Genomic DNA, 5,844 nt, shown 5'->3' with positions numbered 1-5,844 from the left:
TATGTGTGTGTATATATATATATGTGTATATATATATATATATGTGTGTGTGTGTGTATATGTATATGCATTTGTCTGTGTGTATGTATGTATATAAAAAATCATATATATATATGTGTATGTATATATGTGTGTGTGTATATGTATATGCATTTGTCTGTGTGTATGTATGTATATAAAAAATACCCTTCCTTCCTTCCCTCCCTCCCTTGTCCAACGTTTCCAAAAGATGTCAGACAGGTATTGCACCTGCTTCCACCTCTTTCTGGCATACAAGTCCTTTCTCTCAAACACTCCAAGATGCAGCACTGGTTGTTTTGTCAAAAGAAGCAAATGATTAGGTGTGAGAGCCTCTGTGTCATGTGGCTCATCTTCAGCTGAGGGCAAAGACCCTCTGATGGTTCCTTTGAACTTTTGCATCTGGTTTGCAACAACCTCAGTTCTCCTTTCAAGACTCAGTCTCTCACTTGCTTGTGACATGAGCAACTTGCGATGTGCTCTCATTTTGAGGAGCAGTTGTTTCAACTTAAACATCCAGGAAACTGCTCTTGTTAACCTGTGCCATTCTGAATAATGACAAATGAACTTGCTTAGTGTATTCTCATATGCATTTGTTGCATTCACACTCACTGCAGCTTTAACTTCAACATCATCTTTTTGTAGCTCTTTATCAGGAGAAACTGGCCAGTGTTTTTCATTTTTCTTCAAAAAGTCTGGTCCATCAGTCCAGCATGACGCTTTATGAACGTGTCTGCGTTCATGCCTCTGGATGCGTGGTCGGCTGTGTTTAGCTCAGAGTTCACATACCTCCACTGACTTGGCTTAGTGTTGTCTCTGATAAGTGACACTCTGTTTGCCACAAAGGTTTTAAATCTGACATTCTCACTAGCAATGTATCTCAGCACAGTAGTACTGTCTGACCAAAACATGGTGCAATATGTGTTGCTGAAGCGTTAGCTACTGTTATTGCATCATTTCGTATGGTTGGAATAACTTCAATCCATTTTGAGTATAAGTCTATGATCACTAGACAATACTTTTTGTTTTCACATTTATTTAATTCAATGAAATCCATGCATATCGTATGAAATGGATATTGAGCATTAGGCATTTTACCTGGTCTTGGTCTTAATCTGCCCTTGGCATTCTGTTTTCCACACTCTATGATGACATGATGCACAAATTTTTTTGCGTAGTTTTGGAATCCATATGAGCTCATACATCCCCCCTGTTGACGCATAGATTAATCCATGCATCAATACTGCTGCAAATAGAAATACATTTTTTTGGAAGTATGTACTGTCGCCCCTCTGTTTGCCCAAAATTGTTTTTCTGATTCAAGTGAGCTCTGTTGCATATCTGATGTCATGGTCAATGTGTGTGATCTCTTCAGCTGTGTATATGTCTTGGTATTTTTGTCTAGCAGCAGCTATCTTTGCTTCCTCGTCTGCTTTGCGATTTCCTTGTGAAACTAAGTCTGTCCCTGTCGTGTGGGCTGCACACTTACATACTGCTATCTTCTGCTATCTTAATAAGGCTAAAATGAGATTTGTATGCAAAATCGATTTAACTGTGGATGTAATCATACCTCTATTTTTCCACTGTTGTGCAAAAACATGTAAGGTATTAAAAGCATATGCACTATCAGTATAGGCAGTTAATCTTTTCCTTGCTCCTAATTTACATGCTTCAGTTAGTGCAATCAGTTCTGCTGCTTGAGCTGATAGGTGGGGTGCAAGTGCTTTAGATTTTAACACTTTGTCTATAGTAACCACTGCATACCCACTACTGTTTGTCCTATCTGGGTTCTTTTTGCATGATCCATCTACAAACATCACTACATCCGGATTTTTTAATGCCACGTCAGTTAAATCCGCTCTTGGCAACACCTTTTCTGTTGTTTCAGCTACACAATCATGTTTAGCGCCTTTTGTTTCATTTGGTAGTAGCGTTGCTGGATTTAAAATTGTACACCTTTCAATAGTTAGATGAGGCTGAGAGAGTTGGACAGTCATACAATTGAAATGTCTAGCTGGAGACATGAAGGCTATTTTTGACTGTGTCAGTAGAGCGTCTACAGCATGTGACACCTTCAGTGTTAATGGATGAAATAAGACAATTGTAGCTGAACTCTGTATTACTAAGGCTGCTGTCTGTACAGCTTGCAGACACTGTGGCATTGCTCTGGCTATTGGGTCTAATTTAGACGAATAGTATGCTACGGGTCTAAGTTTTCCTCCAAAAGGTTGGGTTAGCACACTGGTCATAAATCCACATCTAGCATCACACATTTGTATAAATGTTTTTTTATAATCTGGGAGTGCTAAAACTCTGAACTCACTAGTAATTGTTTTACTTGTACAAACGCATGTTCTCCCCCTGGAGTCCATGTGATCACATCATTAGCTGCCATGGGTTGATCATAGATAAGCATTTTAAGTGGATGTTTTACTTCAGCATAATTTGCAATCCATGCTCTACAGAAGTTCGTCATTCCCAAAAAAAGACATAATTTGTTTTTTTGTCTGTGGTTTGGGTGCATGTAATATTGCAGTTTTTCTTTTTTCATCTAGGTGTTTACCTTCAAAAGAGATACTGAAACCTAGATATTTCACTGCTTGTTTCCATAATTGCAATTTATTTTTACTTACTTTGTGGCCCTGTTCTGCTAAGTATTTTATAGAGCAACAGTGTCAGTTTTGCAATCCTGTTTATTTTCTGAGGCTAGCAAAATATCATCAACGTACAATAATAGCTGGCTTCCTCTCGGGGGAGTAAATTGTGCTAAGTTAGATGACATTGCCATTGAAAAGATGGTTGGACTTCAATCATTGTGGGAGTCTTGTGAATGTATACTTTTTACCTATATACTAGAATGCAAACCAAAATTGATCATCCTCGTGAAGTGGCATAGAGAAAAATGCATTAGCTAAATCTACCACTGTAAAATATTTAGCTTTTGGATTTAGTTCGTTTAGTTATGCTACTTGGTCCTGTTTGAATTAGATCCAAACTGTCTTTGTTTTGGATCGCTTATTTTCAGTGGTTTGGTCAAAGGTTCAATAGTTACCTGCCCTGTGGCTGACCTGACTCTCAAACCACTTATTTAGCTGCAAAGCGAAATTTGTTCCTGTTTTGCTACATCGCACAACTGTTGAAAACTGCAGAAAATCTCAGCTGTTTGTAACAATAGAATCTCATCTACCTCTGCCTCATTGTGTGTGTGTGTGTGTGTGTGTGTGTGTGTGTGTGTGTGTGTGTGTGTGTGTGTGTGTCCTGCTTCTGGAGTTAGTCATGCGGCGTGATCTTCTTCTCTCCTGTCCTGCCAGGGCTCTGCTCCTGCGCCTCCTCCCGCTCTCCGTCCTCCCTTTCTTCCTTGGAGCTTTGCATCTCTCACATAATGTCCAAATTTTCCACAATTGTAGTTTTTCTTTGCATGAATGCAATCCTTCATTTTTCCAAGCAATCAGGTGTTTCCTTATGAACTGACTCATTTCTGGTCTGAAACCAATCATGAGTGCGTTTTTTTTAACTGCATGCTGTACGGGCTGTTATCAACATTGTTTACAGGTATTCCACTGTGTACACGGAACACCTTTTTCATCATTTCAACAAACAATGGCACCGGCTCTGCAGGTCCCTGTTTGCATTCTGACACTCTTTCTACTTCTACAGTATTTAAACCAAAACTCTTGAAGAGTTGATTCATTTCTTCAGTAAAGGCTTCGCCATCCTCTTCAGGACGAATTATGGTCTTTGTAGTGTCTCTAACATCCTGGGGGCCAAAATGTTAGAAGAATTTTGAAGAAAGGAAACAAAGGACCCTTGAATAAGGAGGACTGGATTCAAAGTTTAAGTTGAATTTATTATTCTTGTACAAGAAGGAGCGTTTAACAGTGCAACACACAAGAGGGTTACAGAGAAAAGGCTCCCTGAGGAGCATTATCAGTTGGTTCTTATACAATTTTCTCAAAATGGGCTGTCTCAGACATCGTTCCACTAACAATTTCCTTGTTTGGTTTTCCGCTTAGTAATGAGCATTATGTTTCTTGTCCAAAATGACACTTCCCTTAACCTGTCTCTCTTGCCCTTGAACTATTTTAAATTACTTTTCCCTGCCAGCTTCAGCAAACACGTGCTAGATAAGGGAAGTACACAAGATATGCAAAGGACAGAATACACACACACTCCCTATGAGTTAAAACATCTGCAGCCCAGTACAATCCTAATTTTTTATAACACATGGATTCTTCTAGTGGCATTTTCAGCTCTTTATTCATGAGTCTGTCCATCTTTACAGCAACAGCAGCAGCTGTTAATTCCAGTCTCGGAATCGTTGTTGGTTTCAATGGAGAAACTCTGGACTTTCCAATGATGGATGAACAGTGGACTGAACCTTTTTCATTTTTTATGTGAAGGTAGGTGACGACTCCATAACCTTTCTCACTTGCATCTGCGAAGTGATGCATTTGTGCAGATGTGATTTTTACAAAACCAGCCGGTTTTAGACATCTGTCCACTGTGAAACCATGAAGCTTTGCAAGATCCAAAATCGATTTTTGTGACTTTTGAGCCAATTCTGCAGAGATATCTTCATCCCATTAGACTTTCCTGCCACACAACTCCTGCAGGATCATTTTAGCTGGAAGAATGACAGGTGACAAAAAACGGGTCATACACAGCACTTACAAATGACAGGATGCCACGTCTAGTTTGTGCTGTGTTCTTTGCATTGATTTTGACCTTGAATACATCTGTACACCAGTTCTCTCCAAGGACTCTTTCATCAGGTAATGCATCATGACTGAGATCTAAATCTTTAACCTCCTTGGCTCTCTCTGACTCAGGAATGGAGGCTAGCACAGTTCTGTTGTTACTCACCCATTTTGTAAGGTGAAATCCCCCACTCTCACACAGAGCTGTCAAGTCTTTGACCACGTTAACTGCTTGGGTTTTATCTGACACTGACAAAAGACAATCATCGACATAAAAATTGTCCATGATTGCTTTCACTGCAGCAGGTGCCATTTTGTCCTTAGCATTCTCAGCTGTCTTTCCAAACACAAAATTGGCACAGCTGAGGGAGGACATCGCCCCAAACAAATGGACAACCATTTTGTATTCTTTCAGTGGCTCATCCAGGTTTCCATTTGGCCACCAGAGGGAACCGCAGGAGGTCTTGATCCTCTGGTGGAACTCTCACTTGATGATACATTGCCTCCATGTCTGACATTAAAGCAATGTGTTCATGTCTGAATCTTGTTAAAACTCCTATCAGTGTATTTAAGTCCGGTCCTTGTAAAAAGCTCTGTGTTTAATGACTTGCCCTGAAATGACGCTGCGCATTCCAAAACTACACGTAGTTTCCCTTTTTGGGGGTGAAAACCCATATGGTGAGGTATGTACACTCTTTCATTTTCAGACACAGTCTCTTTCTTTGGTACTTCCACTGCATACCCTTTACTGATCAGGTCAGGCATGAATCTCTGATACTCTTTATGAAAGTCTTTGTTTTTGACAAGTTTCTTTTTCAGGTTTTCTGTTCTCTGAACGACTACACTGTAGTTGTTAGGCATCTTGACAGCTTTGTTTCTTAAGGGGAGGCCTATGCTGTAGTGCCCATCAACCTTTTTCACTGTCTCATTAACATGAACTGTCCATGAACTGTATGTCTTCTTGTGACTTTACATGTTTTTCTTCACTGGCTTTCTCTGGAAAGTCATTGTTGAACTGTTCTACAAGCAGGTTCTCTACATTGGCAATGGAAATGCTGATACACTTTGTCCACTTCCAGATGGAGTAGCACAACCATCACGCCTGAGGGGACCATTCATGACCCAACCA

At 40.0% G+C, this 5,844-nt stretch overlaps 1 non-coding gene across 2 annotated transcripts in view; it reads left to right on the top strand.

The window, feature by feature from the left end:
* LOC104939320 (uncharacterized) overlaps nt 1-5,087 on the top strand; it is a 20,393-nt gene extending 15,306 nt beyond the window's left edge. The window contains exon 3 of one of the 2 annotated variants that reach the window (XR_003462078.1): nt 4,301-5,087. This is a non-coding gene — a transcript (uncharacterized LOC104939320). The remainder of the gene's footprint in view (nt 1-4,300) is intronic. The other variant, XR_003462079.1, reaches the window with a different exon arrangement.
* The last annotated feature ends 757 nt before the right edge of the window (nt 5,088-5,844 follow it).

The sequence above is a fragment of the Larimichthys crocea genome, unplaced genomic scaffold, assembly GCF_000972845.2.
Source record: "Larimichthys crocea isolate SSNF unplaced genomic scaffold, L_crocea_2.0 scaffold604, whole genome shotgun sequence".
NCBI lineage: Eukaryota > Metazoa > Chordata > Actinopteri > Sciaenidae > Larimichthys > Larimichthys crocea.
Note: the sequence above shows the minus strand (reverse complement) of the source record. Positions and strands in the feature narration are given on the sequence as shown.